Source organism: Trichosurus vulpecula, chromosome 2 (genome assembly GCF_011100635.1).
Source record: "Trichosurus vulpecula isolate mTriVul1 chromosome 2, mTriVul1.pri, whole genome shotgun sequence".
Taxonomy (NCBI): Eukaryota; Metazoa; Chordata; class Mammalia; order Diprotodontia; family Phalangeridae; genus Trichosurus; species Trichosurus vulpecula.
This window is the reverse complement of record NC_050574.1, coordinates 334,568,152-334,592,599: the sequence shown is the minus strand read 5'-3', so window position 1 is coordinate 334,592,599 and position 24,448 is coordinate 334,568,152. Positions and strand designations below refer to the sequence as shown.

The 24,448-nt window shown below is 39.5% G+C and overlaps 1 pseudogene; it reads left to right on the top strand.

The window, feature by feature from the left end:
- The first annotated feature begins 942 nt into the window (after positions 1-942).
- LOC118837378 overlaps positions 943-24,448 on the top strand; it is a 62,153-nt pseudogene continuing 38,647 nt past the window's right edge.

Here is a 24,448-nt window from a genome sequence, read left to right as displayed (position 1 = left end):
AGATTGTGAAAGCTTCCCTATGAATAACTCAGGCAAGGTGATACTCAAATAGTACAAATTTAGTTAGGATGTGGACCTCACTAGGCCTAAGTTTCGTTTTCCTGTAAATCATATGATTTCGGGGAAATCAGGTGGTATTCCCCTCTCCCCCTCCCCTAGCCTACTCACAAACCGCCATCTTAACATTAAAGTTTCCTTATAAGGTAGTTCTGTAGTTTCTGTGCTGGTATCGGGTAAAACTTATTCTTGGTTAGATTGTGAGGCCACCTGTCCCCGCAAATGGGGACAGAGGTCCAGCCTCTGGGGTGGGATTTCTTAGAATTGTTTGTACAAGGCTATATATCCCCTTGCTTGCCTTCTCCCCCTTGCCTCTCTTCACTACCATCTCCGCCCTGGTAGTGGGAGATGCCCAATTCTCGCCAGACTTGATCAAATAAAGCTTCTGTTTTGTTTCTACCTTGGGAAAACCGAGGCACCTCTGTTTTTTTTATTTGAGCCAGTGGTCTGTTGTCCCACACAGGAGGAAGAGGGATACTTTCAACTCTGTGGAAACAAAACTCCTCTCCCCACCCCCACCCCCACTTTCTTACACCCAAACAAGACCCTGAAAGCAGAGCTGGGCCCATTTTCCAAACGCTCTCTCATCAGCTTAAAATAGAGCAGAGGTCCTGTTTCGAGAGATGTGTCGATCGGGGAGGGGCCAGGACCGGGAGGCTGGAGAAGGTGCTTCTCCAGAGGGCCAGGATGGTCTTTCTTCCCTCCCGCCAGAGGACCCCAGCACAGCCTTTGCGTACCTGAAGTAGCGAGATTGTGAAGCTGGTAATAAAAAAAGGTACTCTGAGAAAGTGAAACTACAAGTTTCAAAACTGTCTGGCCTGGGGGGGAGGATTTCCTGCTGCCCTCGCTGCTCCGCAGTTACACCCTCCTGATCCCTGAACAAACTTCTCAGTCCCAGCTCCTCGACTGACGAGTCCCGACCCTGCTTCTATGGCCACTGGAGTCTCCACCCATAGCCTGCCTTACCGGGTCCTGGTCCTGGTTCCGGTTCCCAAGCTCTATTCAGGACTGGAGAGGAAACTGCAAAAGTACTTCCAGAGCCCGAAGAAGTCCGGGGGAGGCGAGTGCACGGTCAAAGCCGGCCCAACCAAGGGCATTTTCCGTGTAGAGTTTTTGGAAAGACAAGGTGATCAGAAAGGGGCTGGGGCTGCCGCTGGACAGAGACCAGAATGGGAGGAAAGGCTGCGGTGGGAAGACAGGGTGAACTGAGAGATTGTACCAAAGTGGAGGCCAACCTGAGCCAGGAGAAGGGGCACTGGGAAACAGGACTTGGGTTGAGAATATTTGCTTGTATTTATATAAAGCCTACTATGTGCCAGGGACTGTGCTAAGCTCTTTACAAATATTATCTCATTTAATCCTCGAAACAGCTCTGGGAGATAGGTGCTATTATTATGCCCGTATTACAGTTGGAGAAACTGAGGCAGAGGCTAAGTGGCTTGCCTGTGGTCATGTAACTAGTAAATGTCTGAGACCACATTAGAATTCAGTTTTTCCGACTTTGGCACCACCACCACCTAGCAGCCTGTGTTAGTGGGATAAATTTCTGCCCCTTTAGAGGCCTCTTCTGAGGGTTTGCTTCATTTCAGGGGGTTGGATAAGGGTTCTCACTCACCTTTATTCAGAAACACAGGATTACCACCAAGGAAGGTAAGGGATCCATCCTCTTTCCCCAAGTCAATATACATTCATCATACTTGTGTGGTTTCACCTCCTCTGTGTTATTAGAGAGCCAGAAATCTCCCCATAATACGAACTTTCAATGCAAAACTCTTTCTAGGAAGAAGTTGGCTGAACCATCCCAATGGAAATGAGAACTGCCAACTGAAGAGGACCTGAGCTGTTTCTTGGTGGGGGGGAAGGGTGACCAAGATTATCTCTGCATCATCTGGGTTCTCACTATCCACTGTATTCCCTGAAGCCTTACTGAGTGGGCAGTACCCTGGATTTTCTCAGGATTGATTTTCCACCCCTTATCTCTCGTATAGGCCATTATCTGGGGTTCAGTGAAGCTCCAGATATGAATAACAACGAGGTATAAGAGAAGAAAACATAAACCTTCAATTACCTCTACCTGAAGATTCTGATCAACATAGTGTCAGAGCACAGAAGAAGCAAAAGCAGACAATGGAGGCAAATATAAAGCTAAGAAATATTGTAGAACATAATTGGCCTATAAAGGTGTGGATGATAAGAAATTTTCCTTTAAAGAAGGCAAAATCATCCCTTAGATAAGTCAAGATGCTGAAAAAGCAGGACACTGGAAAGGGTGAAGTTAATGGTAAAAAAGGAGTATTTCCAGATAACTTTGCTGAGGGAGGGGAGAGAGACAGAGACAGAGTGTGTGTCCTTGCTGCTGTATCTGCCATAGTACAGTATACTACAATGCCCTCTAGCAGTGCAAGGTAATCATAATCACTAAATCTAACCTTCATATAGTAGCCCTTTTAAGTTTCCCAAGAACATCCTATGTCTTTTGATTCTCACAACAAAAATCAGAAGAAATAAAGAGAACAACCAGAACCTATTATCCATGTTATAGATTATGTTAACAAAACTGAGAACACAAAAGAAATAATAGAGTATCTTCAAAAATATAAAATGTTCAAACTAACACAAGATGAAATGCAGATCTGACACTAAAAGTGAGTTCAGTGCTATCAGTATTCCCATTTTCCAGATGAGAAAACAGAGGGTAAAATGTGAAGTCTTCTGTTGAGGATTATACATTATCTGAGGAAGGGTTCAAACTTTGGTCTTTATGACTTCCAAGTCCAGCAACATATCTGCCTTACTATCTCTTTGATTCTAGTAGTATTCAACAAATATTTGTTTAAATATTAGGGTACCAACAATAAGCAGTAATAGGCAGTGACAAGTCACTTTCACATTATTCCATCTGGTACAGGTATAAGCATTTCAAAATCCCACCCAGGTGCTCTCTGTTGTTTTTTTTTTTCTTATTTGTAGTCAACAGGCCTCTCTCATAGCCCCCATCAATCCTTGGGATCCAGAGCCTTTCTTCCTGATCCACTAGAATTCCACCCCCCATGACTTTTTCCTTGGACTTAGATGGAAAACATCCTCTTTGATAATATTTGCTGTGTGTGTGTGTGACAGAAAACTGATTTTATAGATGAGGAAGATCTATAATCACAATAGAACTCCAACTTTCTCTAACCAAAGTTTCTGTCTTTAACAACTGCACCATCCAAGGGATAGCTATTGCTAGTCCCAGAATTAGCTTCCAGAAGCACTTGGATCTCTGCTCCCCCTATAGCCACCTCCTCTTGGTTTAGATGAGAATAAATACCTCTTTTCCTTATAATCCAGAGAAAAGATAGAATTTTCTAGGAAGGACAACATTAAAAATGTTTTAAAAAGAATAGAAGCTCATTTTACAGATTTCTTTTCCTAAGGTAGCAAAAAATTTAGCCACAAAATGCCTGGCTGTAACCAGGAAGGAAAGAAGGAAGGAAGAGAGGAAGGGATTCTATAATTTTAGGAATGTTTTCAAAGATCTATCCCAAGCATAAAGTTTGAAAGATTGATAGCAATATAAAATATAAGTTCATGCTCCTGTGACTTGGTCCTATATGTTTAGGCAGGGAGAGAAATGGTTCCTGTCCTGAAAGTTGGAAGGGAAGAAGGCATAGAAATTCCAAGTCCTGCAATTGTATTTGCATATAACTCAGGCGATCATTTTATTTAACTGGGCCCTTTTTCCTGATCATAGGAGTCAGAGCTAAGCTAGTGTTCCTTTAGTTCAGGTTTGATGTTGGGTTGAAATGAGGCATTTACATTGAATATTAACACAAGGAGGTTTGCTTTGTGCTAACACAGCAAAGGTCGGGGAAATGCAGGTGCAATCCCTCTGAACCTTCTGGATTCTGACCTCTCAGCTTTCTTCTTAATATTACAGGTTCCACTCCCTGCCATTCTTTGTCCTTAGTGCCCTACCTATGTCTAGTTGGACAAGTCTACCTCACAAAACCTCCATATAAAACTTGGTGTAACAGACTCCAGAATACTGAAAAGAGAACAAGGAGATGGAAAAGAAAAAAGTGAGGGGAGGAATTGTACAATAATTAAAATTTTTTATCACAAAAGATCTAGAACTGACAAAAATTGCAACTCAGGTTTGACTTAGTACCTGAGTATTGTATGACTTAAAATGATTGACTATGAAGCTTCATTCCTAAATTAAAGAGGAGACAATATAAATGTAATGAGGGGGAGGAACCAAATCTTGCTACCACCACCATTTTATATAAAAAAGCAGGTTTAAATCCCAGTCTTGCCACTTAATTGTCACATAGAATGATTGACTTGGAGGGGTGGTAGAGGCAGAAAAGACTGCTGCAGAAGGCAGTATTTGAGCTGAGTCTGGAAGGAAACCAGAGAAGCTAGGAGGCAGAGGGTTGTGCTTAAGGAACAAAAAAAGGCCAGTGAAGCTGGACAAGTAAAAAGAGGGGAGTAAAGTCTGAGAAGAGTGGAAAGGTGGGAAGGGACAAAGTTGTAAAGGTCTATAAAAGCTAAACAGCATTTTATATTTGTCCTGGAGGGAGTTAGAGAGCCATTAGAGTTTATAACGGGGGAGGGGAGGTGACATGATCATCTGAGATTTAGGAAGATCATTTTGGCAGCTGTGTGGAGATTGGATTGGAGTGAGGAAGAGTCAGAGGGTGGGGAGAGCAATCAGCAGGTTCTGACAATAGTCCAGGTGTGAGGTCTTGAGGACCTGCATCAGGATGACAGTTGCCATGTGAATAGAGAGAAGGAGTGAGGGGTACATGAGAATTGCTTTCCAAGTAGAATGACAAGACTTGGCCATTGATGGAATGTTTGGGGGAGGGGTGGCTTGCAAATGAGGAACTGGGGATAATACCTACATTGTGAGCCTGAAGGAATGGTGGTATTCTTTACAATATTAAGGAATTTCAAAAAGAGAAAGAGTTTGGGTGTAAAGATCAGTTTTATTTTGCACATGGTGAGTTTGAGATGCCTACAGCACTTCCAATTTGAAATGTCTGATAGGTAACTGTTGACATGAGACTGAAGAGTCCTGAGAGAGATTAGGGCTGGATAAATAAATCTGAAGATCATGTGCAGAGAGATGATAATCAAGCCCATGGGAACTGATGAGATCTCCAAGTGAAATAATACAGAAGGAAAAGAAGAGAGCCTAAGACAGAACCTTGAGGGACAACCAGGTGTGATCTGGAGGAAGATCCAGCAAAGGAGACTGATGAGATGTCAGACAGATAGAAGGGGAATCAGAAGAAAGCTGTGCCATGAAAGACTAGAGAGAAGAGAACACTCAGGAGAAGAGAGTGACCAATAGTGTCAAAGGTTGTAATTTCAAAAGGATGAGGATTTAGAAAAGGCCATTAGATTTGGCAATTGAGAGATCGTTGGTAACTGTAGGGAGCAGTTTCAATTGCGTGACCAGGGTGGATGCCAGATCTCAGATGATTTAGAAGAGAATGAGAAGAAAGGAAATGGCCACACCAACTGTAAGCTTTCTGTCTGTCAAAAAAACAAACAAACCTCGATTAAGTGCCTCCTGCATGCCAAGCACTGTGTTCTAGCACTTGGATCAAGTGAGGAGGGTTTTTAAGGGAAGGAAGAGTCAGGGTCATTTTGAGAGGCATGAGGGGGCCTATGACTTGATTGATGTGTCAGTTGATTTTGCTGAATTGCCTTTTTTATTCATTGACACGTGGGTTGGCTTTCTGGGTTGAGCAGAAAGCAAATTTTTTTTTTAAAAGCTGGTCAGAGAGAGGTATTTAGGGCAAAAGGAAACTGAATTCAGCTCACCCCTGGTATGCAAGGGAAATTCCAACTTCCTCCTTTGTGCTGGAGAGAAGGGCTGTAAAGGCTAATTTCTGAAAATTGGAAGCAAGAGGGTTTGAAAGGACAAGCTGTGGCTGCTGACCAAGGGTGAAGCAGGGAGCTTCCTGCCTGGGACTGGCTAGTGCACTCAGTCACAAGGAGTTGTTTACAGTTACAGGGTAAAATCTTAAGAGCTTGGTAGGGACTGTTCCAGGAAAATGAAAGAGAGAGTTTTCAAAGCCTGGTGATTAGGTTCAGGGCTGGAAGGGAGGGTGGAGGCATCAGATTCTTTCCCTCTAGTGCTGGATGGTCCCTGGAGTACCAAACCCACCTTCCAAGAAGTTGTTAAAGAAGTTGCAGTGCTACTTCCAGAGCCCCCAGAGATTAGGGCAGGGCAAGTGTGTGCTCACACTGCAGATGGGACTCTCTGAGATCCTTCTCCTTTTTTACCATGAGGAAGGTAGTTGAGGAAGGGTATTACTGGGAAAGGGCTAGAGTCCATGCTGAAGTGAGGTGAGGGGTGGATAAAGAGATGAATGAGCTTATCAGATGTCACAATTGAAGAGGACCCCTTAGAGATCATTTAGTCTAACTTCTCTCATTTTACAGATAGAGAAACTGAGGCCAGAAGAGGGAAAATCAGGCAGTCATCAAGTATTGTTAAGTACTTGCTTTGTTCTAGGCACTGTAGTAAGTTCAGAGTAAACAAAGAAAGGCATAAACACGGTCCCTGCCCTCCAGTATTCATCTTCTTATAGGAGAGAAAACATGCAAACAACTATGTTCTTACAAGATATAGAGTAGATAGGAAGTAATCTCAGATGAAAGGTATAAAAGAAAGGGAAGATCAGGGTGGAAGAAGGGCAGGAAAGGCCTCCTGCAGAAGGTGGTGTCTGGGCTGAGTCTAGAAGGGAGCTGGGAGGTGGAAGTGAGGAGGAAGAACATTCTATACATGGGCTACAGCCAGTAGAAAGTCACAGTAGCCACAGAATAGAGAGATGGCATGTTGTGCATGAGAAACAGAAAGCATAGTCTTGGAGTGTTGTAGAGGGGAGTGATTTGTCTATGTAAATTAAACGGCAGAGCCAAGATTTGAACCCAGATGGAGTCAGGGGCCTTGGGTTAGGTTCACCACTCTTCCCCTTACTACCACTGTGACATTCGGCACATTACTTAAACTCTCTGCAGCTCAGTCTCATCTGTAAAATAAAGGGGATGGACCAGGTGGCTGCCTAAACCCTTTTCTTTCTTTTTTTAAATAATCAGTTGTTTGTGGTTTATTGAGTATTTACATTACTATGACAACTTACAACTCTAAATCTATGAACTTAATATCCTTGATGACCTTAAAGTCAGCCCTGCCACTTAGAGAAATTTTGTTTTTTGGTTGGGCAATTGCAGGCATGGCCCAGGCACTATATTAATAGCTAGGTGACCATTGGAGGGGGATTTCTATAATTGCTCCAACATTTACTCCTGACTGGGGGAGAGACTTCTTATGTTTTGATCCAGGAGGAGAATCTGTTGGAATCACAGAAACTCATTAAGGCTAGATTGACAGTCTGGGAAATGAATCATTAGAATCATCCAGCAGTAATAACATTAAAATACTGATCCTTGTAATGGACTCACTCACTTGCTAAAAATGCCCATCAATTGGGGAATGACTGAACAAGTTGTGGTCTATGAATGTAATGGAATACTCTTGTTCTATAAGAAATGATGAGCAAACAGACTTCAGAAAAAAACCTGCACAGACTTACATGAATTGATGCTGAGTGAAGTGAGCAACACCAGGAGAACATGGAACAAAGTAATAGCAAAATTGTATACCAATCAACTAAGACAGACTTAGCTCTTCTCAGCAATACAATGATCCAAGACAATTCAAAAAGACAAATGATGGAAAATGCTATCAATATCTAGAGAAAGAACTATGGAGTCTGAATGCAGATTGAAGCAGACTATTTTCATTTTTTCCCATGGTTTTCCCCTGTTTCTACTTTCACAACATGACTAATGTGGAGATATGTTTAACATGATGGTGTATGTATAACCTATATCAGATTGCTTGCCATCTTAGGGAAGGGCAAGGGGAGGGGAGGAGGAGAGAAAAATTAGGAATTCCAAATCTTATAAAATGAATGTTGAAAACTATCTTTACATGTAATTGGAAAAAAATAAAATACGATTTAAAAAAAAGTAGAAGTAATGACAATGACAGAGAGAACAAATTCAGTACAGTAGTGAGTAGGAAGCCATACTGAAAAGTGAGTGTGTAAAGAAAAGATAACCTACTCAAGCTAAAAGTTTAATATTAAAAGGAGAGATGTAGTATACTCATTTAAATGGACTACAGGATCAAGGTGAAAGTTTTCTGTTTGTTTATTCATTTGTTTCAGGATAGAGCAAAACAGCATATTTATTGGCAGAGCAAAACAAGCCAACATGGAGGAAGAAATTGAAGCTGAAAGAGAAAGTGAAAGTGTTGAATGGAACAAGGTTGAAAGGAGATTGGAGGGATCAGGAGGTCCTGTTTACAGTGTGAGATCAAAGGTGAAAGGAGGAGAGAGGGGGAAAATTAATAGAAGTTTTAAGGTGGAGTTTAGGAATGATGAAGATTATGGAGGAAGTGGGAATCAACATAGAGCTGAGGGTTAGTTCCAGAAGGGGGAAGGTTGGACATAGCCCTTGTGAGAAGCATATTGGGAAGCTAATAAGGGAGGGGTGAAAGTATTTGGCCTACAGCTGTGAGGGCCTAATTGCTTTTAAGTAGCATACATTTATAGTAGATTGATTCAGCGACTCTATTTAACTAAAAAATTATGTTACTAACAAACATTAAAACTAACATTTCTATGTACATGGTAGAATAGAAAAAGAAGATTGTGCATGAAATTTCAAATTTCTCTTATTTGGAGCCTTTTAAACATATAACTTTCAAAACTGTTCTGCTTCTTTGTGATTCCTTCTGGATTTCCTTCAATGACCCTCTTTTCTTTCTATTTTATTTTTTTAGCTCCCAACTTCCTCCACCAAACTGAGAAAAAAGAAAACCTTTGTAACAGATATGCATGTCCAAAAAAAAAGAATTCTTACATTTGCCTGGTCTGAAAAATACATTCTTTCATATTATAACTTGAGTCCATCATCTCTGTCAGATGGTGCCCTTCTGGAATCATGATTGTCATTGCATTGAGCAATATTCTAAACTCTTTCAGAATTGTTTTTCCTTATAATTTTGTTAATATTGTATAAATTATTCTCTTGATTCTACTGAATTCACTTTGTGTCAGTGCATGTATGTCTACCCAGTTTTCTCTGCAACTATCTATTTTATCAATTTCTGTTTCTTGATGTCTCATGGAGCCATCACCTCCCATTTGACCAATTCTAATTTTTAATAAATTATTTTCTTCATGAGTTTTTGTACCTCTTTTTCCATTTGGCCAATTCTCTCTCTTAAAGTGTTATTTTCTTCATTATTTTTTGTGCCTCTTTTACCAAGCTATTAATTGTCTTTTCATAATTTTCTTGCATTGCTCTTGTTTCTTTTCTCAATTTTTCACCCCACTCATTTTATTTATGTTTAAGGTCTTTCAGGAATTCTTGTTTGTCTTTGGTACAATTCACATTTTTCTTTGAGGCTTGCTTGTAGATGTTTTAACAGCATTGTCTTCTTTTGAGTTTCTGTCTTGATCTTCCCAGTCACCAGAGTATGTTTTTATGGTCAGGCTTTTTGTTGTTTGCTCTTTTTTTCCAGGCTATTTCTTTTTTTTTTAAACATTCAACAAATATTTATTTAAAAAGTTTCAGAATTTATTATTTATTTATTTTAGGATTCTTTTTTTGCTGAAGTTTTGAATTCTAAATTTTCTCCCTCCCTTTCACTCCTCCCCCCACTAAGAAGGCAAGCAATATGATATCGATTATATGTCATGCAAAACATATTGCCATATTAGCCCTATTTTTTTCAAGTGCTTTTTTTCTTTTTTTTTTCTTTAATATATTTAGTTTTCAGCATGGATTTTCACAAGAGTTTGAATTACAAATTTTCTCCCCATTTCTACCCTCCCCCCCACTCCAAGATGGCATATATTCTGGTTGCCCTGTTCCCCAGTCAGCCCTCCCTTCTGTCACCCCACTCCCCTCCCATCCCCTTTTCCCTTTCTTTCTTGTAGGGCAAGATAAATTTCTACCCCCCATTGCCTGTGTATCTTATTTTTTAGTTGCATGCAAAACTTTTTTTTTGTTTGTGAACCTCTGTTTTTAAAACTTTGAGTTCCAAATTCTCTCCCCTCTTCCCTTCCCACCCACCCTCCCTAAGAAGTCAAGCAATTCAACATAAGCCACATGTGTATCATTATGTATAACCCTTCCACAATACTCATGTTGTGAAAGACTCACTATATTTTGCTCCTTCCTAACCTTTCCCTCTTTATTGAATTTTCTCCCTTGACCCTGTCCCCTTTTGAAAGTGTTTGTTTTTGATTACCTCCACCCTCATCTTCCTTCCTTCCTTCCCTTCTATCATCCCCCCCATTTTATCTTCTTCTTCCTCCTTTTTTTCCTGTGGGGTAAGTTCCCCAATTGAGTATGTATAGTATTCCCTCCTCAGGTCAAATCTGATGAGAGCAAGATTCACTCATTCCCCCTCACCTGAATTCTCTTCCCTTCCTACAGAACTGCTTTTTCTTGCCACTTTTATGCAAGATAATTTACCTCATTCTATCTCTCCCTATCTCCCTCTCTCAATTTATTCCTTTCTCATCCCTTAACTTTATTTTATTTCTTTTAGATATCTTACCTTCATCTTCACCCTGTGCCCTCTCTCTCTCTTTCTCTCTATATATACACATACATATATACCTACATACACACTCACATATACATACATATATATATATATATATGAATATTCCCTTCAGCTACCCTAATACTGAGGTCTCATGAATCATACACATCATCTTTCCATGTAGGAATGTAAACAAAACAGTTCAACTTTAGTAAGTCCCTTGCAATTTCTTTTTCTTGATTACCTTTTCATGCTTCTCTTGATTCTTGTGTTTGAAAGTCAAATTTTCTATTCAGCTCTGGTCTTTTCACTGAGAAAGCTTGAAAGTTCTCTACTTTACTGAAAATCCATATTTTGCCTTGGAGCATGATACTCAGTTTTGCTGGGTAGGTGATTCTAGGTTTTAATCCTAGCTCCACTGACCTCCAGAATATCGTATTCCAAGCCCTTTGATTTCTTAATGTAGAAGCTGCTAGATCTTGGGTTATTCTGATTATGTTTCCACAATACTCAAATTGTTTCTTTCTGGCTGCCAGAAGTATTTTCTCCTTGATCTGGGAGCTCTGGAATTTGGCGACAATATTCCTAGGAGATTTGTTTTTGGGATCTATTTGAGGAGGCGATCGATGGATTCTTTCAATTTCTATTTTGCCCTGTGGCTCTAGAATATCAGGGCAGTTCTCCTTGATAATTTCTTGAAAGATGATATCTAGGTTCTTTTTTTGATCATGGCTTTCAGGTAGTCCAATAATTTTTAAATTATCTCTCCTGGATCTATTTTCCAGGTCAGTGGTTTTTCCAATGAGATGTTTTACATTGTCTTCCATTTCTTCATTCCTTTGGTTCTGCTTTATAGTATCTTGATTTCTCATCAAGTCACTAGCTTCCACTTGCTCCAATCTAATTTTTAAGGTAGTATTTTCTTCAGTGGTCTTTTGGACCTCCTTTTCCATTTGGGTAATTCTTCCTTTCAAGGTATTCTTCTCCTCATTGGCTTTTTGGAGCTCTTTTGCCATTTGAGTTAGTCCGTTTTTTAAGGTGTTGTTTTCTTCAGTGTATTTCTCAGTGTTTTTCTGGGTCTCCTTTAGCAAGTCATTGACTTGTTTTTCATGGTTTTCTCGCATCCTTCTCATTTCTCTTCCCAATTTTTCCTCTATTTCTCTAACTTGCTTTTCCAAATCCTTTTTGAGCTCTTCCATGGCCTGAGACCAGTTCGTGTTTTTCTTGGAGGCTTTTGTTGTAGGCTCTATGACTTTGTTGACTTCTTCTGGCTGTATGTTTTGGTCTTCTTTGTCACCAAAGAAGGATTCCAGAGTCTGAGACTGAATCTGGGTGTGTTTTCTCTGCCTGGCCATATTCCTGACCAACTAACTTGACCCTTGAGTTTTTCAGCGGGGTATGACTGCTTGTAGACTAAAGAGTTCTATGTTCCATGCTTGGGGGGATGTGCCAGCTCTGCCGCACCAGCACTCCTCCTTCCCCAAGAAGCCCCAACCTGGACTGGACTTAGATCTTCAGCAGGCTATGCACTCCTGCTCTGATCTGCCACTTAATTCCTCCCACCAGGTGGGCCTTGGGCCGGCAGCAACTGCATCTGTACTTCTGTAGCTGCCGCACCTCCGCTGCCCCGGGGCGGTGGCCAAACCGTGAATTCCTTCCACTCCCGAAGCTTTTCCCACTAACCTTCTCTGTTGTCTTTGGTGTTTGTGGGTTGAAAAGTCTGGTAACTGCTGCAGCTCACTGATTCAGGGTGCTAGGGCACGCTCTGCCTGGCTCCTGGTCTGGTTGGTCCGCACTGCCCACACTGGGCTCTGCTCCGCTCCACTCCGCTCTGCTCTGCTTCCAGCTCTGTGCAGGATAGACCTCACCCAGAGACCATCCAGGCTGTCCTGGGCTGGAGCCCTGCTTCCCTCTGCTCTTTTGTGGGTTCTGCATTTCTAGAATTGATTCAGAGCCATTTTTTATAGGATTTTGGAGGGACTCGACAGGGAGCTCACCTTAGTCCCTGCTTTTCAGCTGCCATCTTGGCTCCGCCCCGCCCCCCCCCCAGCCTCTTTCTTGACTTTGAATTTTATGTTACAGTTGGGCTCTGTTCCCAGGGTGGAGGGGGCAGGGCACTTTTCAAGGTTTCAGGCCTTTTTAGAATTCATATTGGGGTTTGGTAGGTTTTGGTGTGTCCAAAGTGGTGTCATCCAGGAAGAGATTTACTCACTGCTTCCTTGCACCTGGCAGCAACACCCTGCTCCCTTGAGACAAGAAGTGCTCTTCTCCCCCTTGGAACTGTGACTCAGAAGTGGGTATAGGCAATGGAGTTGACAGTGTCCTATCTTGCACCTAATGCTAGCACAGAGGTCCTCTGTACAGTCTCTTTCTGAAATGTGTCCTGATCCCCTGATTGTCTCCAGCTTGAAAGCTCCCAAAGCTGCTGATGTGGCTGCCATGTAGACTTTAGGCTAGCCCCCACCCCAGTGTCACAGACCTCTTCTTACCTGCTATATTGCATTGGTCTGGAAAATTGTCTTATTCTGACCTTTTTATTGACTCTACCACTCTCAAATTTGATTTGAGGTGTCATTTTAAAGTTGCTTGGACGAAAATGTTGGGAAACCTTAGCTGCTTCCTGTACTATACCATCTTGGTTCTGCTCCCTGAAACTCTCACTTAGTTCCCTTTCATCATTTTTGACAGCATAATATTATACACAGAGACACACACACACGTGTGTGTGTATGCGTGTACATACATATATATATATATAATTTGTTCAGCCTTTCCCCCAATTGATGTACATCCCAATAGTTTCCAAATCTTTGTCATGAAAAAATAGGTGCTATAAATACTTTTTTACATGAGTCCTTTTCTTCTTTCTTTGATATCTTTGTGCTATGGGTTTAATTGCATTTCTGGGTCAAATGGTGTACACAGTTTAGTGACTTTGGAGACATAATTTCATATTGCTTTGCAGTATCAATTAACAGTAGCACCAATAGTAAGTCAATATGTCTGTTTTCTCACATCACCTCCAACATCTGTCTTTTTCTCTTTTTATCAACTTTCCTGACCTTATGTGTACTTAGTAGAACCTTGATGTTGTTTTAACTTGAATTCTTATAAGTATTGATATTTTTTTACCTATTTGTTGATAACCTTAATTTCTTCCTTTTAAAACTCTCTCTTCCTATGCTTGGACCATTTATTTATTGGGATATAGATCTTGTTCCTATTAAATTGAATTAGTTCCTTATATATCTTGGATATGAGACCTTTAGCAAAGAAACTTTTCTGAAAATATTTTTCCCAGTTAACTGTTTCCTTTCTAATATTATCTGCATTGATATTGTTTGTATAAAATGTTTTAAATTCTAGGTTATGAAAATTATCAATTTTATCCTTTGTCAAGTGTGTTAAAAATTATATTTTATTCTGATGCCTCTGATCATCACCCCCACTTTTCATCAGCATAATAAGTAAATTTATAAGTAGCCAGTATAAAGTAGAACTAGGAAGAAGTAAGATTGAAAAAGGGGAAGCTAGATGTCACATACAAACCATCCCAAGATCAAAGGAGCATAATTTGCAAATCGTGTCATATTAACCAAAAAGTACATACTGGTAGTACGTGCTGAGTCAGGGAAAGCCACCTATGCTTTGTTGTCAAGGCCTTTTGGTCCTATGAAATGTTGATCTCATAAAAATTCCAGATACCCCCAGTAAGACCAACAGAACACCAAATGTTGTTAATAACTTTGGGATGACATGTATGGTACCTTTAAATTTTTGCTGATAACTTTGAGGTGATCTGGATATGTTAATGAACTAAACCAAAGATGGTACTGAGAAGTTAGTTTGCTCCCCCCATAAAAAACCCTCTAAAAATGAGACCCGAAACCCCTGCCCCTCCAAACACTCTTCCATCTCCACCTGAGTCCATGCTGCCTAGTGTCCCCAACTCTAATCCATAGTTACATGAATGATACTCTCTGCCTCTTCTGCTTCGCATCCCCTTCCCCATCACTTCCTGCCTTCTTTCACCGCTCCATCCCTTCTTCCCATGCCATCTGTCTCCATACTCCTTCACTGCTCGTCTCTGTACTTTCTGTGCCCATTCTACCTATATCCTCTGTGCTTCATTAAAGTGTGTTTGCAGCCTCACTTCTTGCTGCCATCTTGGTCTTTCCAAATGAGTATCCAAAGAACTGGGCATGCCTGTCCCATTTCACAATTTCATAAATTCACTAGCAATTCAATAAGCATCATTATCCCCTCTTTGGCTGTTAACTCCTCCTCTATCCATAATTGAGAAAGATCTTTTTTTCTTATGTCTCTATTTTGTTTAAAAAAAATAACCTTTTATCTATGACATGTATCCATATAAATCTTATCTTGGTCTGTGGTGTGAGAGATTGTATCTATACCTAACTTCAAGCAGGCTGTCTTCCAGTTTTTCCCAGCAATTTTTGTCTGAGAGTGAGTCCTTATCCCAGGATTTAGGATCTTTAATAAACTTATAATTTTCTACTATTTACATTTACTTCTCCATGTTCTATACATAATCTATTTCATAGATAAACTTCTCTACCAAATAGTATTGACAATTACTATTTTGTAGTACAGTTTGAGATCTAGAATCTTGCCACTTTTTTCATTATTTCACTTTAGACTCTTGACCTTTTCTTTCTCCAGATGAATTTTATTATTTTTTTCCATACCCACAGGGTATTAAATTAAATTAAAGCTTACTGTGGTTGGCACTGAATACGTATGGCACTGAAAAATAGGTAATATTTTTTCATGTAGATGTATGTTGTTGTTTTTTTCACATTGCTTCTATTTCCGCTTTTATCTCTCTCCCTTTCAGAAAGCTGATTTTATAACAAAGAACTTTGTAAGGGGAAGAAATAACAAGAGGAATAAAAGAAAACTGTAACACAACTGATCAACATGTCTAAAAAATTGACAATATATGCAGTGGTCCACGTTCACGGAACCTGCACACCTTCTTCCCCATCCTACACCTTTGCAAAGAAATGGATAAGGGTTGTCTTCGCGTATCTCTTATTTGGGCCCAACATGAATCTTCGAAACTCAGTTATGTAGGGCTACTCACTCTTCTTAAGAATATAATAAATTCAACACATAACTTTCATATCTGTTCTGCTCATCTGATTCCCTCTGTTTGCTACATTCATTTCAGTTTTTGTGGTGGTTGTTCTTTCCACTCTATATTGTTGTAGATTCTGTATCTATTTTTTTCTTGGCTCTGCTTTCTTCACTTTACCTCATTTCATACATCTCCCCATGCTTCTCTGTATTCTTCACATTTGTCGTTTCTTATAGCTTAGTTATATTGCATTAATTCATATACCACAATTTGTTCACTCATTCCCCTACAGGTATCTACTTTATTTTCAGTTCTTTACTGCCACATAAAGCGCCACTCTAAATATTTCGACATGTATGGAGACTTTCTTTTTTATCATTGACATGCTTGACATGCTGTCCTGGAGTCAGGAAGACCTGAGTTTAAACTCAGACTCAGATGCTGGTTAACTGTGTGACGTTGGCCAATCACTTCATCTCTGTTTGCCTCAGTTTCCTCATGTGTAAAATGGGAGTGATAATAGCACCTATGTCCTAGGGTTGTTAGGAGGATCAAATGAGACAATAATTGTAAAGTGCTTAGCACGGTGTCTGGCATATGGTAAGTACTACATATATGTCAACTATAATCATTATTACGATTGGAGTGTATGCCTAGCTGTGGAATCTCTGAGTTAAAAAGTAGGTTGGTTGCTTTGTAATAATGACCGAAAAAATGTACCTCTTTCCTTTCTTTACAAAGGACAGTGGGTATAGAATATTGTAGATATTATGAGACAATGTTGATTGATTTTGTCAAACTGCTTTTTCCCCTCTTTATTTTTTATTCATTGTTACAAGGTGTACTTCACTGGATAAAGGAGAGGGAATGACATTTGGAAATACAGCTGATCACAAAGCAAAAGATATCAATAAAAATAGGGTTTAAAACCAGTACAAGCTTTTTCCTTTTTAAGGATTACCACATCATAATCTTGGCTTCACCCGTATTTTTCAGCGAGGCAACGAGTCCTGGAGAGGGAGAACCATGAGTTAGAATTGCCAGGAGAAGAAAAGTTGAAGCTCACTGTCAGATTGCCTACAGCAAAGGATGTGGATGAAGGCAATGAAGAAAAAATCCCAACAAAAGTAAATATGTCTTACACGTGATAAAAAAGGAAGCAGGGTATTTTTTCGGGCATTTGGGCTGGGGTTCAGGAGAAACATAGTACCTGGAGAGAAAAGAAAAGTGTGAATTCTTGGCCATGTTGAAAAAAGCAAGTGCTCATTGAGGTTAAGAAGCTAGAACGATGTTGTAGAGAAAATAGAAAACTAAGACCAGCACATTCCTTTGTCCTTCTCAGTCTCCTAGAATCCCTGTCTTTTTTCAAGGCATAGCTCAGGTGCCATCTCATAGACAAGACTTTTCCAGATTCCCACCCTCCTCCCCCCAGGTATTAGTTGTCCTTACCTCTTAAAATCACCTTGTATTGTTTAGATCCATTTTGTATTTACTCATTCCTCTTTTATCTTCCCAGTGTAATATAAGTTTGATGGTAGGAACATTTCTTCTTCATATGCCGAGTACCTAGATACCTTACACAAAATAGGTGCCTAATAAATATTTGTTGAACTGAAGGAGCTCCAAGTGGGATAAATATATTTAGGTGAGGGAAAAAAGCAATGAATTTTTGAACTTAGAACATGTATGGAGAACTGACTATGGGGAATTCAGTTGAATTCAGCTCAATTCAATTTTTAAAGTGATATTTCTATTTTTCAATTACCAAGCATTTTTCTCTCCCTTCTCTTCCCATTAAAAAAGGAAAGCAAAACAAACTCCCATGATAGTCAATATGGCTGAGTAAAGAAAGAAGTACAGCATAGTCAGTAAGAACTGAGTTCAAATCCAGTCTAACACTTGCTAGCTAGAGGCAAGTCACTTAACTCTTTGAATTTTTGGCTTCAATTTTCTTGAGACTTTTCAGTTTTCTTCAAGGAAATTATGTGTCAATTTTTTTTTCTATCTTTATTTAGACATCTGGTTCTATAGATCTGGGCAGTTTTCATATAAATGAATTTTCTTGAAAAATGATATCCAGACATTTTATTTTTATTATCATTTGGAGAGTTCAAAGATTCTTAACTTAGTTCTATCTTTTTATATTGGGCATCATAACTTCTATTTTTTGGTTTTGCTCCAATTTAGCTGTCCCATGTCAATATGGCCTTCTCTTTCATCTATTCTAGGTTTCCTAATAATTGCTAATATTTCTTTAGCTCTTACTATATGCCAGGCACTGTGCTAAAACAATTTACAATAATTATCTCATTTAATCCTTACAATAAGCCTGGGATGTAGGGACTATTATTATCCCAATTTTACATGTGAAAAAACTGAGGCAAACAGAAGTAAAGTGACTCCTCCAGCTAGAAAGTGTCTGAGATCAGATCTGAACTCAGGCCTTCCTAATTCCAGGTCCAGCCCTCTATCCACTGTGCCACCAACTGTTATTTAAAGAAGACTTACTACTTTCTCTTCTAATTCTTTCTTTCATAACTTTAAAAAAACATTTTTTACCATCTCTTGCTTTATTTCTGTTAGGTATTTATGTAGTTAGTCCCTGTGGAAAATTCATTTTTTCATTTCAGTCTCTCACTTTCAGAGAATATCTTTAGATTTGCAGTAATTTTTATCCTGGTCATATTTTATATTTGATTTACTCTTCTTGCCAGGTCTAATTCCTGAATTAGAGCTTAATGCCAGCTCCACCACATTTTTGGACTTTTGGGTGATGGGGCCTATTCTGCTTGGTCTTCCTCTAGGTCACCTGGGTTTTTATACTGACCTCCATTTCCTGGAGGCTGACCCTTTCCCAACCCCTCCCTGGATCTTTGAGATTCAGAACACTGGATATTTAGGGCCATTTATGGCACCTCATATCAGGTCATTCCAGGGTTTTCTTGGAGACCCCCTTACTTTTGCTGCCTCTGGTCTCAAAAATTTGTAGGCTATGCATACCTTGAGCCGATCACTGGTCACTTTTCTTATTGACTTTGCATGTTGGGTGACCTAATATGCAGGTCTGGTGAGGAAGAAGTCACTTAATATAGCTTTTATTGGATCGTTTTAAAAAATCATTATTGAGTCTCTTGAGAACGTCAGGGTTTTGTTGAAGTACAGTAATGTGGGAATGTGGTAGTATAACTCTATTTCAATGAGTCATCTTGGCAGGAAGCCTCACCCAGAGTATGAGGGACCATGTCCTGCCTACACCTCTCCTGTATTCCTCCAGCTAGTCCCTACTCCTGTTTCCTTCACTCAGGCTGGTAGACTCTGTTTCCTTCCCTTCCCTTCTGATAAGTTTCCAAATAATACTCATCAGGTTGTCCAGCTGTTCAAATATGGGCCCCAGAAGTGAACACAGTACTTTAAGGTGTAAGCTGACCAGTGAATAGGTACAGTACGATTTATGTCTTATGCGCATTATAAATTTGTTGATCTTAGGTAACTACAGAATTGATTATATTTATTTCATGCAGGTACTCTAAGCTGATCCTAGCCATGTCTCTGTGTAAAGGAATTCTCCTTAATGCTTGTTTTTGTTTGGTCTTAGAAACCCAAGATAACAGATGGACCCCAGGAACAAGGTAACAGCTCATCCTGAAGTAGTCTGATGTACACACAGCAAGTAAATTGTTTTTCCTCATTAAATGTCAGCATTCCTTTACCTCATTTTAAGTAGTGTTTGTTGTACATGGATTTAGGATTGCCAGGCAAAAATTGTAAGAAGCAGCAAACGAATCTGAACGTGTTCATTTCAATCTAGTTTCCTAGTTCATTATTTCACGTTAAGCCATCCTCCCTCCCCACTATCTTTTTCTTTCCCTGAGAACATCTGGTTGTCGTTCTTGTTGTGTTCCTTTTTAGCAATTAGCCATGGCCCATGGATGAAGTCCAGTTGCTGCTTTGGTTTTTTATCGCATTTTCTCCCCCTAGTGGGCACAAGGGGAAACTCCATTGGTTGGAAATTTAAATTTTAACCTAAAGTAAGCATTTGCCTGAGGGATAATTGGATTTTCTGGGCAAGCTCATTGCTCTTTTTAGTTCCAGAGAACATCTGTTTTCAACTGATTTACTCAAAATATTAAAAAGTGATATAAAGACAAGCATGCATTATAACCTCTGAATCTGGCAAGAATGTTTGTGATCCCCATTACAGCTGTTTTTGTGTCCTTAAAACTAGATGTATCAGAAGACCAGGACACAAAGCTCCCACTGGACAGAAGATTGGATGAGACAGAACACATGTCCAGAGGCTCTGAAAGTGTTCCCTCTTTGGTTGCATTTAAAAATCTTCAAGATCCAAAGGATAAGTATCTCCTTGTTTTGCTGGTGGAGAACATCAGTGGTCTGTCAAAAATCAAAGGAGATTTTGAAGTAGAAGTCATACCAGAAGCAGAAACTGCTGTGTTTACCTTTCTGAAACACATTGGTAAGACTGAGTAAAAATTAGAAAATCTTCATCTGCAAATAGTCTTTGTGTCATGCCCTGGAGTTCTGATTAGCACAGAAGCTGGCCATCCTTGAAATGCCCTTTCTGGCCGTTTCCAACACTCTTTCTGTCTCTCAATAAGAGAAAATTTTGAAGACTTCGCTAACTAGGTGGGAATAGTGGATCAAATGTTGGATTTGGACTCAAGAAGACCTGAGTTCAAATCCTGTCTCAGATACTAGCTTTGTGATCCTGGGCACATCACTTGATGTCCTTGAGGCTTACTTTTTTCATCTGTACAATGTGGGGGTTGAACTTGATGGCCTCTAAAGCCTGTTCCAACTCTAAATATACTATCCTACGAAATACTATTGCATTTATCAGCATGGTAGAAAGGTACATTGTTTTGACTCCAAAGTTCTGGTGTGTTTTCATAGGAAATGGAACTTTATCATTCTGAGCTCTATGTGTACGTGTGGAATGAGAGTAGCTGATACTTGTCTAACATCTGAAGATCTGAAAAGCACTTTATTTACATTAGTTCATTTGAACCTCACACTGTGAGGGAAATTCTGCAGTTATTTTTATTCCCATTTCACAGATGAGGAAAGTGAGGCGTTCAAAGAGACTTAAATAAGTTGACCTTGGTCAAAGAGCTGGTGACTAAGGATGTATTTGAAGATAGATCTTGAATTCAGGTCTAACATTCTACTTCCTTTACCACAATATAAATGTAAAAGAGAGTTCTGTGCAAAGTGCAAAGAAGGTAAAAACCCCACTTTTAGAAGCATGAAAAGCTTTATGGAGGAAGTGACCCCTGTGCCCAGAGTCTGAGGATCCCAGGTGTTGAGAAAGTTGGTGAAGGCAGAAAGATCTAAGGTAAATTAGTGATCTCTCCAAACTGGAGTGCTCTAGTATAGATAGCTGAGGGTAGCTAAGTGGGTGCAGCTGGTATAGCATCGGGCCTAGAATGGAGAAGACTCATCTTCCTGAGTTCAACTCTGACCTCAGACATTTACTAGCCGTGTGACCCTGGGCAAGTCACTTAACTTTCTTTGCCTCAGTTTTCTCATGTGTTTTTTAAAAATGAGCTAGAGAAGGAAATGTCAAACCACTTCAGTATCTTCAGCCCCCCACCCACCAAAGAAAACCAAAGGGGATTACAAAGAGGCCAACATAGCTGGAGTAATTGAAGAAGAACAACAAAACAAATTGTCCTTTGAACTCAATTTTTTCCAGTTTATTTTACAGATTTAGCTCATCACTTCATTTTGGACACTACATTTTCTAGCCAAAGCAGACTATTCTCTATCCCTGTCCTCATCCCACCCACTCCTAACTCACTCTCTCTGCTCTGGCCATCCTCGTCTTGGCATGGATACTTTCCTTCTAGGTCTGTTTTTTGAACTCCCTCCCTTTCCTTAAGACCCAGCTCACAGGATACTTTTGCCATGAAGCTTTGCCTGACTCACTCAGCTGAAAAGCTTCTTTTCCTCTTACTACTTCTCATAGCACTTACCCCACTTTTCCATTGTATAGTTAATTATATAGTATATAGTTGTCTCTTTATATTTATGTAGTAGTATATTTCCCACCTGTTAGATTGGAAGTGCCTTGAAATTAATACCTATGTCCTATCTATCACCAAATGCCTCCAGCACCCAGCACAGTATGACAACATAATGAGTAGTTTTTTATGTTGTGGAATGGAATTATGGCTGTCAGTTAATATTCAATAAATAGTAATGGTCTTGAACTGGATAGTAACTGGCAGAGGGTCAGTGGATGGTCTCTGTCAGAAGAATTCCACTCTGCTTAAACAGTAGGAGCTTCCAAGTACAACACCAGCATAGAAGTGTACACCTTCCAAACCTGTGCTCATAGCCTACCTGTTGTTTTAGGAGTGTGAATTCTCACCTAGGGATCTTCACTTCGGCCACTCTACATGAAACACATGTTGAATTAGTTTTCTTCCTCAACGAAAGGTTCTTAATGACCACTTTGTTTTTCTTCATAGATATAAAGATGCTTCTGGATCGTTGTTCTCAAACTCGAATAGTCCAAGAGAAAAAGATTTCTTTATTACCTCTGGAAGAGACAAAAACCATCCTGGTGGAAAACCTGCCCCCTGATGTTAATGAAAGTTATGTCACTCTTTTCTTTGAGAACCTCAATAATGGAGGGGCACCAATAACCAAAGTCCACTGTTTCCCAAAGGATAATTCAGCTCTGATTGAGTTTTCTGATTCCCAAGGTAATAAAATCTACTAACTTAATTCTGCTTTTCCCCCCAATGGATTGGCATCCACTAGATTGTAACAACACTGAAATTTGTATAATACTTTAAAGTTTTCAGAGTCCTTTATGTACATTATCTGAGCCTCACAGCAAACTGTTGAGGTAGGTAATTTTATGGATTAAGAAACTGGTTCATAGACTAATATAGATTAGGTGGTTATGCAACCAGAATTTCTGATACTCCATCAGATACTGTGGCATTTTTAATTTGTATTTCATTTGGAGTACAAACACACTGTTTTTGTTTTCAATTTCACTGCCTTTCTCTTCTGGGAGCATGATTGATTTCCCTTTAAACAAGATTTCTAACGTTTATTGCATTCCTCAGAATGATTTTTTGAATTGGAAATTGAGGGCATGCCCATCAATTACTGAATGGTTGAACAAGTTGTGGTGTATGAATGTAATGGAATATTATTGTGCTATAATAAATGATAAGCAGACAGATTTCAGAAAAACCTGGGGAGACCTACATGAAGTGATGCAAAGTGAAGTAAGCAGAACCTGGACACATTGTACACAGTAACAGCAATATTGTATAATGATCAACTGCATTGACTTAGCTCTTCTCAGCAAAGCAATGATCCAAGATGATTCCAAAATACTCGTGATGGAAAATGCTATCCACATCCAGAGAAAGAACTGAATGCAGAATGAAACATACTATTTTCACTTATTTTTTTTCATAGTTTTTTCTTTTTGCAATCTGTAACTGTTTTGCAAACTGTTTCTTCTTTTATGACATGACTATTACGGAAATATGTTTGGCATGACTATACATATATAACCTCTATCAAACTGCTTACTGTCTTGGGGGGGGGGTGTAATGGCAAACAAAGTGAGACTTTTTGCTTTGCTCCTTTTTCTTTTGTAGTTCCAGTTCTTCTCAGCGCTAAGGCAATCATGTCCCTTTGATTGAGTCTTGCCTTTGTTTGAATCAAGAGTCTTTGATTGAATCAGAGTCTTTGATGACCTGCTTAAGTCACAGGAAAGCCTAAGTCACATGAGTTTGAGTCACAGGGTTGTGACACCCTCTGTGGGCTGATCCTGAACAAGTGTATATATACTCAGAGTTTACCATTTTGCCCATTTGAAGAGCATTCCTGTGATTTCACCAGACAAGACACTGGGTAGCCATTAAGGAGTGTCCCAGCTTTGAAAACCCAAATGTTGGTGCTTTTCTCTCTGGTAACTATGTATGTATTGCTTTGGTCAGACAGAAGCCTGTCTGTTGATTTGTGTTATATTCTGTATTTGTAATTTCGGTTTCTGTTTCCTCTGAAGTTCAGGGTGCTGACTTTATCCCCTGAACTAAGTAAATAATACATGTATGTTTAGTTACAGTAAGATTGTTAACTGCTTTAACTTGCTTTCTTTAGAAAAGCAGATCAAAGAACCTGTGCTTGCATCCCTCCTGTGTACTGATGTTATTGGGCTTATACTGCCACAGCAGCTGCTACTAACATTGTTTTTAGAGAGGGCAGGGTAAGGAGAGAGGGAGAAAATTTGGAACTCAAGGTTTTATATGAATGTTAGAAAGGTTTTATATGAATGTTAGAAAAGAATAATTTTTTTGTTTCAAAGTAGCCATTTTTTTTAACTCATTAAAACCTAACTCTCCAGTGTTTTAATGGGAATCAACTTTAACGTAATCCCTTGGCAGAATTCCACTTTAAAAAAATGTTGGGATAGTAGCTCATTGTTTCAGTGGAATACCTGTATCTCATTAGTATCACTTGAATGAGAGAACTATTTTAGAATAATTACAGTTATTTCACAATTTTGATGAATGTTCATTTTATTCCTACAAAGACAAATTCTGCCTGAATTTAGATGCGACACAGTTTAATTAAATTTTTATGAATTGTAAAAAAATTATATTTGTTTC